This window comes from Protopterus annectens, chromosome 4.part0 (genome assembly GCF_019279795.1).
Source record: "Protopterus annectens isolate FY-2018-M chromosome 4.part0, PAN1.0, whole genome shotgun sequence".
NCBI lineage: Eukaryota > Metazoa > Chordata > Ceratodontiformes > Protopteridae > Protopterus > Protopterus annectens.
Genome location: NC_056733.1, coordinates 190,886,802 through 190,897,367, shown reverse-complemented (window position 1 = coordinate 190,897,367; position 10,566 = coordinate 190,886,802). Strand labels below are relative to the sequence as shown.

Genomic DNA, 10,566 nt, shown 5'->3' with positions numbered 1-10,566 from the left:
GCAGGTTTGCCATGGTTTTGTGGAACACAGCCTTGAGCAATCAAGTGCACCTGCAAGCGCAATTCCTGCCAGGCAAACTAAATTCACTGGCAGATGACAAGCAGAAATCTAATGGAGCCACACGAGTGGAAACTGGAAACCAAGTCATTCAAGCTTCTAATCCACAGGTGGGGGCACCAGAGTTGGACCTCTTTGCCTCCTACCAGAACCATCAACTGAGCAAATTTTGCACCAGAACTCCCCACAGCCAAGCATGGAAAGTAGATGCCCTGTCCTTTACATGGGAAAACCTCAGTCTATGCCTTTCCCCCTCTGCCTCTCCTCTCGAAAGTACTGCTCAAGGTCAAACAGGACAAGCCAAGGACAGTCCTGACTGCACCAGACTGGCCATGCCAGCACTGGTATCCACTTTTACACAGTCTGACAGTAGTGCCACCCTGGCAACTGCCTCAGACCCCTTCCCTGCTGTCCCAGCAGGAGGGCCAGATTTTGCATCCTCAGCCGCAAACCCTGAACCTAGCAGCCTGGCTCATCCCCTGAATACATCACCAGCAACCCTCAGCAAACAGGTGCTGGATGTCATCCTTGAAGGCCTAGCACTAGGAAATCCTATTCAGTAAAGTGGAAAAGATACTGTTCTTGGAGCCACTCTCAGGGAAAGGACACAACAGTGCCCACCTTACCTCAAATCCTAGATTATCTAGTAGAACTGCTTCACAAAGGCGTATCCTTCTCTTCGATTAAGATTCGTGCCTCTGCCATCTCAGCTCATTACAATACTGAGCTACCTCTCTTCTCTCACCCTCTGGTCAAATAGTTCATGTGAGGAACTAACAACTTAAGACCCCCAAGGAGAGCTCCCACTCCAGCCTGGGGCCTTAACTTTGTACTGGAGAAGCTCATGCTTCCCCCCTTTGAGCCTGCTGCTACAACAGAGTTAAAATTCCTCTCTTGGAAAACAGCCTTACTTCTAATCATCCCTTCAGCAAGAAGAGTGTCTGAGTTGCAGCCCCTTATGGCTGTGGAACCCTTGATTATCTTCCATGTAGACAGGGTTTCCCTCAGGACTAACCCATCATTTATGTCCAAGGTGGTATCTAGTGTGGCTTTAAACCAATCCATCCATTTACTAACCTTTTTCCCTAATCCTCAGAATAAAGGGAAAGGATCCTGCACTCCTTGGATGTGCACAGGCAGCTTAGGTTCTACCTTGACAGGAGTAAAACTTTCTGAAAATCTGAACAGCTGCTAGTCAGCTTTGCTACAGGGGCAGAGGGCAAGACCATTTCTAAGCAAACCATCTCCAAATGGATAGCACACTGCATCCATTTCTGCTACAAACACCATGGAAAACCTACCCCACAGGGGATTAGAACCCATTCCACTAGGGCTACCTCAACCTCTCCAACATTTCTCAGGGGAGTCCCTACCAGGGACATCCTGGAAGTTGCAACCTGGAGTTCTGTACACACCTTCACCAAGCATTACCACTTGCCTATATTTTCTAAATCCAGAGCTGGATTTGCTACAGCAGTCTTACAAGGCCTTCTAGCCAGCCCTAATACTTCTTGACTGCCTCCACCCTTCCTCAGGTTTAGGAATCTACCCAAGTGTGATGACTGCTACAGTGAAACACGAAGAACATAGTACAGTTGTGTACACTTACCATAAATGTAGATGTTTGAGTGTATTCACTGTTGCAGTCCTGGTTACCCTCCATCCAGCCACCTGACTTTTCTATACATTCTACCTATCCTCTTTTTTGGCCATATTTTATGGCAGTGGTATTTGCTTTTTACTGGAGGTGTTCCACACCATGTAATTCCGTCCTATTTTGGGGGCTCCTGACATCTGGGGCAAGAAAAACTGATGTAATGGCATCGGCTGCATGTTTTATACCCCTGACATCATGGAAGAAGCAACAGTATCTGACACAGAAATCCCAAGAGTCTGGTATTCAGGCTGCTTGAGGGCTACCTGCAGGCAGATAACTTAAGTGTGATGACTGCAGCAGTGAATACACTCGAACATCTACATTTATGGTAAGTGTACACAACTGTACTTTCCCGGGGTCTGTGGTGGCTCCCTCTTTGTGGAATGAGATAACCGTCACTGTGCCCCATTCAGTGGGCACAAGCCTGAGGTGAGGCTATGATTGAACATGATGCTTAGGTGGGGTGCCAGTTCATTCTGCAGTTCGTGTAGAACGCAGCCTGGGATGTTGTCAGGCCCCATGGATGCTGTGTTCTTAGCTTTGGAGAGTGTGGTTTTTATGTGTGCAGGTCGTGATTACAGGAACTTTACATTCTTCTGGTATAGAGATGGGCCCTTTACGGGGTGAGAGGGGGGTAAAGTTAGCACTGAACCTATCTGCCAGGATGTTGGCAATATCAGTTGGCTCTGTATATTTAGTGCCATTGTGCTGTAACTCAGAGCATACGAGTGTTGCCATTGAGATTCTTGACATAGCTATAGAATGCTTTGTGGTTGTCTTTAGAATCAGTGGTGATTTTGTTTCCGTAGCTAGCTTTGGTGGATTTTATGAGGGATCTCAACTTCTTAGTGAGGCTGACCAGGGAGTTCCTCCAGTAATGGGATTTTACTCTTTTTGCAACAGTTTATTTCTTGTGTTGTAGAGTTTGTTTATGGTTGGGGACCACCAGATTGTCTTCCTTTTTTGGAGGATAGCATATTGTTCTTTTAGGGATAGCACGATCCATGCACTCGTGTAAGTGCTTATAAAGTGCATTTGTGTTGGATTCAGCAGTCGTACCTCTATTGTCCGTCTGCATGGGTGTCATGAAGTTTACCACGTTAAGGTGAGTGCCCCTTCATTCTTCTGGGTTAGTACACTAGGAGTGATGCCATCATCCCCTTGGGGTTTGAGGTTTTTCTTTGAAGCTCTAGATCCCCAGATGTGCTGGCTTATATAATCCATTGTGTCTGGGCACAAAATGGGACACCTTGAGGGGATTGCCCAGTCTCTGCAAAGATGTATTCCCTACCCAGGGGAGTCCCACTTACTCACCTGCCTGCCATACTGTAGTCTCCAAGATACCTTATCTCACTACCATCAACACATCATCAACATGCTCACCCAACATAACACTCCTCCCCCAACCCGGTTGTAGTACATGGGTCATTGATTGAACCCTGGTCACCTGGGACATAGGACTCTATCTTAAACCTAGAAGCCAATAGATGTTGATTTTACAGCCTGGATGTTTTTGCTTGAATGACAACACAATACACAAATAAACAGACAAGGCACAAAAGCAAAGGTACAATGGAGTTCAGAAAATATATTTCTGTATATGAACATACAGTACATTTGAGAAAGTATTTTTGTTTTGAGCAAACTATACATGTGTGAATATACAGTTTTTCTGAAGAAGTATTATTGTCTGTGAGCAAACATTTTGTGCTTTGTTTTCATCCTTAGTGCACTTGGATACAGTGTAATTAACAGAGTCTGTTTTCAATAATGGAATATTTCAATGATTGTGTGAAAGAAATGCTGTTGAAATAAAAGATCTGGATGTGTTATATACATTTGCCCCTTAGTATAATTAACTCCAGGATCACATGACCTCAGGGTAGTTGGTTCAGTGATTTTTTTTTTTTTTTTTTGCTGTAAATAGACATAATTAATTGGACAGCTACCACAGATTTACTCAGATAATTTGCAATTTATGTTTTCATGGGGGAAGGTAGTGGCAAAACTAAACATAGTGTGTGCAGGTTTACCTTTAAAACCGCGAAACACAACAGGGCGAGTAAGATATGGTCAAACTACCATTTTCAAGTTGGCATATATTCGAACTGAACCTGTGCGAATAAATAAAGATCGACTGTTGAATGCAATTCGATGTTTAAACAGTCGCATAGATGCAGTACGACCTTAAATACAGTCGCATACGTCATAACGTATGTCTGGCGTTCTGTTAAACATTTCCCTACAAAACTTTCATGTGTATGTTGTTGGAGGGGGTTCACTAGTGTTGGAAAACCTCAAACTCGGATGCGGAAGGGACTATGGAGGTATTTATGTATACAATGTATGAGAGAAAACAAGTAAATTGAAATGGAATATATGAGAAATACAGTTTCAAATGTTTGCAAGCTGTGTTTATAATCATGACCGATATATTTTCGCACTAAATGTACTTGCACATGTATGTCATTTTAAATAGCCATACCATGTCAAAGTAGGGGTGTTTAAAATGTTGCCACATTACTATCACATATTAGGTTGTAAACAGTCCAAAAGAAAGCTAGTGCTTAGCCTAATCCCAGTGTATCCAATTATTAACAAAAACAAAGTAAGAAAATCACTGGGAACTGCTGCTGTACGACCACGATAAATATTTATTAAAACACTGAAAAGTAAAAAACAGAGTGAGCGCTTTCGGGCTAAACCCTTCATCAGACAAAAGTGCTCTTACAAACATCACATTTTTAAAATATATTTGCACCAATCAGTACTCAGAAAAAGCCCACTCTTTTCTATGGGTTGTCTTAGTTCAAACAATTCAATAATTAAAGGCACATGTTGCTATTAATAAATATTCATTAAAAAATTCAATAAAAAGCACGCCTTTTTTGAGAGTGGGTTTCAGGGGTACCATATCATTCAGATCCTAGTCTTTAACATATTGTTGGTCTTCCCAACTTAATATCCTTGACATGATGTACATCCTGCCATATATACCACATTGGTGGTCCTACAAGTAGCTTTCCCCTTAAATGTAAAAATCTTCCCTGTGGACGGATGTATAAAAACTATCTCCCTATTTATATATCCACAGGCTTTGCAACTACCACATGGCACAGTGCCCTGGGACCTAGGTAGGCATGTGACATCATTGTTGCCCCTATCTCGACAAAGTATATCCTTTAAATTCTTATTCCTTTTATAACTAAACTGCGGGACATCCCCTACTATATCATTCAAGTTCCTATCACTTGTAATGATATTCCAATTCCTCTTAATGATGTCACATACCCCATGAATGTTACTCCCATAGGTCAAAGTCACTCTGGGTTTCATATCCCTATTGGGAAGACCAACAATATGTTAAAGACTAGGATCCTGCAACATTTAGGCTCCATTAGAAATTGTGATGAGCACAATGCACTATACAATCATGTTAAGGATCACCCAACACACAATTTTAAATTTAGGGTGATAGCAAATGTTTTTCTAAATAAGAGAGGTGGTGACATTAGGTTGAAAACAGAGGCTATAGAATCAAAATGGATTTTAGATTTAACAGCCCATATTAAACCAGGGCTGAATGATATGGTACCCCTGAAACCCACTCTCAAAAATAGGCGTGCTTTTTATTGAATTTTTTAATGAATATTTATTAATAGCAACATGTGCCTTTAATTATTGAATTGTTTGAACTAAGACAACCCATAGAAAAGAGCGGGATTTTTCTGAGTACTGATTGGTGCAAATATATTTTAAAAATGTGATGTTTGTAAGAGCACTTTTGTCTGATGAAGGGTTTAGCCCGAAAGCGCTCACTCTGTTTTTTACTTTTCAGTGTTTTAATAAATATTTATCGTGGTCGTACAGCAGCAGTTCCCAGTGATTTTCTTACTTTGTTGTTGTTGTTGTTGTTGTTGAGGTTGTAAACAGTGTTTGAAAGGTTGTGTCTACACAGGAAACGTTTACAGTTGTGACTGTTTATAACATGTATTGCAGGCTGGGGAAGGAACTTCGCAAGAATATGCACCAGGCACAGTTAATGCAGTATACAGCACAAGTAGGACTCAGAAGGGTCAGGAAATGTTGCTAGTTGACGGGTATCAGTACTACCAGGAAAAGGCTGTTGAGGTCAAGCAATATTGGTGTTGCACAAGAAAAAATAAAGAAAGGTGTAAGGGTAGATGCATAACTGAAAGATATAAATGGCTATAGGCTGCTGAAAAGCACAGCACATTACCATGCCCCCGATGTAGTGCAAGAGGAGGTGCTGAGAGTTAAATAACAGTTGAAATGACGTGCTGAGCAATCTGTGGAGGATCCCTGTAAAATAGTTGCTGAAGTCCTAGCTTCTACATCAAGTGATGTTGTCAATGAGTTACCCAATACAAGTGCCCTTAAACAAACCATGGGGGAGGCAGAGGTATAGGAAGAAATTGGAAATATGTAGTGGCTTCAAGTATCTTAGGGGACTGAGTGCTGACATGCTACCTTTGAAGACTGGTTCCTTTATTATAAAACGTAGTGCGGAAACTGAAATTGATACAAATGTTGTTGTTATAACCACCAGGGATAATTTGAATATGCTTTGAGAGTCAGAATACCTCATGGCAGATGGGACTTTCCCTATTAGCACTACTGAATGTAAACAAGTGTATACATTACACTGCGCACTGACAGGTGGAATCAACAAAAAGGTGGTACCTGTAGTGTATGGGATATTGCCCAGCAAAAGTGAAATATGTTATGATATGTTTTGGAGAATTGTGTTGCAATTGTGCTGTGAACATGAATTTAGATTGTTTCCCAATATGGTGTTAACTGATTTTGAAAGGGCTGCAGTGAATTCCATTCAGAAACATTTGCCTAACACATTAACCAAGGGCTGTTGGTTCCATTTTTGCCAAATTGTGTGGAGAAACATTCAACGTTTACATTTGGCAGGACACTTTGGTATTTGTATCTCCTTTGCAATGCTATTTAAGGAGATACTTGCATTAGCGTTCATTGACCCTGGGGACATATGTAACACCTTTCATGAAATTAAAGCTGATATGCCAGAAGAGGGTAGGCCATTGTGCAATTTCTTTAGGGAAACCTATATATATATGGTAGGCCACGGCGCTATGGTATGAGGGGAAACACAAGTGAACGAGTGCCTCCTTTGTTTGATTGCACCTTTTGGAATCAATATGACACCAGTGGTATGGGCTACCCTCGTAGCCAGAATGCAGTTGAGGGTTGGCAAGGATGGCATTGTAGTTTGATGGGTAAAAAAAATCACTCTATATGCTAGACATACTGCAAGCTGTACAACTTGAACAAAACCATGTTGATGATTTGAGACGTAGGATTATGTTATGTCTGCCTTCCTCACCAAAGCGTAGGAGATTATTGGATATAAAGAAGCATCCTTTACAAATCTCCTAACAAAACATACTGAATTCACTCCTAGGGGATTTGTTAAATTGGTCGCAAAATACTGCTCTTTCTCATAATTGTATTCTTCTTTGCAATAAATTATCTGGATTACTTCACTCTATAGGTGAACACTGGGAAATAAGGCAATTCTGACAGTTATATTTTCTTTATTCTAACACGGGACTTTAATGTGGTACATTCGTGGACAGATTCACTGTTTTGTTTGCTTTTATGTTCATGGCATGATGGTAAACCCACGGAGATGCTTGTGGTGGTGATATGTCGAAAAAGAGCGAAAAAAAATTCCACTAAATGTTTTTCGACATTTTTTGTTTTTCACATTGTAATTTTCGCTTTTTCAGGTCGCCGTTTAGCATACACGCACATGTGCAATTCGCCTATTTAAACGTAAACCTGTGTGCATTGAATGATGTACGTTTAAAAGCAAAAATGCAAAGAGCATTTGGTTAAATGTAAATTTCACCCAAGTGCCTTAAAATTGGCATGCTTTTTATGTGGAAGAAAATGGAGTGTTCCATATTTTAACTGTTTGTCTTACATCACTGTAGTCTGTTACACATTAAGCGGTAGAGATATATTGCTTTGACTAAATATAAATCTTTGACCACTTGTCTGTCACATTTTTGATTGGCTACACATTTCACTCTCATTTTTACAATGAACAACTTAACTAAAAGACTTGAAAACCACCTCTGTTGACATTTCTGGTACCTATTCATGGAATAAGAGTGATACCGTTTAGGGGAAGAATTATTTCAGACTACTAAAGTTACATGTCAACATTTAATATGACAAAGTGCTGAATTTAGGCATGTTATCTTGGGTTGTAAATGGAAACCATTTCCTGATTCAGAGACTGCCCTGCCATAGTGCTGCAACACAAAGAGGTCCAGTACCACAGTGGGGAGTCTGCACAGCCTACCATAAATGCTACTGAAGCATTCTAGGGGACAGTATGCTATCCACCAGAAACTCCTGCAGTAAGGCATTTATGCAGCTGAGTAAGGAACATTGAATGCCTATTTTAATAGTAACCGCCAAAAGCTAGTGTTCACCCATCATGTTAGAGGTAAGTACCATAGAGTTTAGCGTACAGTTGGCGTTGGTGGTGTGTGCCTGTGAGGTGCTATATTTGTCAGTATGTGTGTAGGATATCTCATGGGGTTAGTTAGCGTGTGTATAAATATAAATATATAGTTATAGGTGAAGGTCACTGTATTGAATGTACAGTGTCCTGACACTCTGTAGATCATCCTCCAAATATCAAATCCAGCAATATAAGCATGTTCTGTGCATGATCTGGGGATTACTCCAGAGCGGTCTAAACCAATGGCAAGTGGTTTTGTAAGGGGGCAAGCCCCTTTGCAACCCCATGTGAAGGGGCTGCACCCCAACACCCCTTGCTAATTTTATATACTAGCTTTGAGTTCGCACAATTACCAAGGGAAAAGAAATATTCCTGTATTCAGGGATTGTCAATCCCACATTCCTGTTGACTTCCTGTCCATGCTGACTACATGCCATCAATGCTGTGTATTGGGGCATTGGACATTTACATTCAGTGCAGTGCCCTAAACCTGTATCTATCCACACATACACACATGCACTATATCTATATCTATATCTATATCTATATATATATAAATAGGTATACTTTGACTCACTGAAATTACATTTCAGTGAATCCAACTTGGCCAACTCCACTTCTCCAAAATGGCTTTAAACCAAAAGCATGGACTGCTGAAATCCTTTCCCTGTGAAAGGAACCACTTGACCACCATGGTGAACTTTGCCCCTTCTTCAGTGTAGTGTGATCTCGGAGTTGATGTATTTAAGTGGGGGGGTGTGAAGCCCCCCCACTTGGCTGGGTTTAGTTTTGGTCTGTTGAGGTTTTTTTCCAAGGTGGCCAGGTGGTTCCTTTCACAGGGAAAGGATTTTGGCAGTCCATGGTTTTGGTTTAAAGCCATTTTGGAGAAGTGGAGCCGGTTATCTAGGATTCACTGAAATATAATTTTGGTGAGTTAAAGTAGACTCACACACACACACACACACACACACACACACACACACACACACACACACACACACACACACACACACACACACATATATATATATATAGAGAGAGAGTGCTGTCATACCTCTACAAACCCATAGACTGAGCAAATTCTGCAACATTGGTGGGGGAAACACTAGACACCAGGGATAACCCTTTACAGTGCATCATAAAGGCACTTAAAAAAATAAAAGAACAAAATTTTGCATCACTAAAGATGCGGGATGGGAAGAACACTAAACACCAGGGATGCTCTATATATAACATACCCTGTGATCTTGCAGCTGACATAGAGTATGTTCATCTCCTACACCATTACTATACACCAGGGATACTGTAAAATGTTACCCAAGTGTTTAAAAAAATAAAGTATTAAGTAAATGGGGGAAAGCATTTCAAACCCTGTGTTGTTGATACAGAAAGCAGCAGCATTAACCTACTACACTTTTTTTTTGTGCATAATAATTATGAAACTCTAATCTTTGGCATTATTCTATGACTGCAGCAGTTCATGAGTTATTAGGGACAAGGCACGAATGACAGATTACAACAGGAGTGCCCTGTAAAATCAGGGAGAGGCACTTGAGAGGGATGGGTGTGTTTCTGTGCTGTGGGAAGCTTCAGGACAAAGTGGGGGATGAACACTAGATGACAACAGGAAGATTTTTTTTTTAAGTATGAATTAGAGTTGCTTAAGTTAATAGAACAGCAGCTCTAGCATCACATTGTACTTTTCCTTAAGAACACTAAGGAGAATGAAGCTCTACTGTCTTGTATTACTGATTAACTGTAAGGATCTGTGATTTAAAAGGGTGGGGGACAAAAAAGTAATGAAGAAACATCAAGGACATCCTACCATCTCAGGTAGAGATAAAAGGTATGTGTGTGGGTCAGTGAATGAGGGGGTGCCTGTGCCAGTGAGTTTTGTGGGCCACCAGTGTTAAAAACCACAGGAAAATGCTGATTTGCATTCACAGCAGTTAAGGATGATTTGGAGACATGCAAATCAACTGATAATGAAGTTGTTCTTTCTTGTGGCTAATGTGTCTCTGAATTGCATTTTTCCACATCACACAAACAACCCCTTTTGGCTACAGCTCTTACTGCCAGCAGTGATAATCTTTCTGAATCCTCGAGGCAATCTCTTAACGGTGTCAGTCTTCCATATTTTCACTTGAAACCAAAGCCTCCAGTTTTCAGAAGTACAACAGATGGTTTGCTGCACACAAGCTGAAGATTACACATGTGACATTCCCTAGCCTTATATCCCAGACATTAAAAATCTTTTCATATTTCTTTCTTGATACATTAGTTGTTAAAATACCCCATGAGTAACATGCTATAACTAGCCAGA

The 10,566-nt window shown here is 40.9% G+C and overlaps 1 long non-coding RNA gene across 1 annotated transcript; it reads left to right on the top strand.

Annotated features, from left to right (window-relative positions):
- The first annotated feature begins 3,782 nt into the window (after positions 1–3,782).
- Positions 3,783–6,218, top strand: LOC122799247. The gene is made up of 2 exons (XR_006364446.1): positions 3,783–4,251; positions 5,637–6,218. It is a non-coding gene; the product is annotated as an uncharacterized LOC122799247 (long non-coding RNA).
- Positions 6,219–10,566: the final 4,348 nt, after the last annotated feature.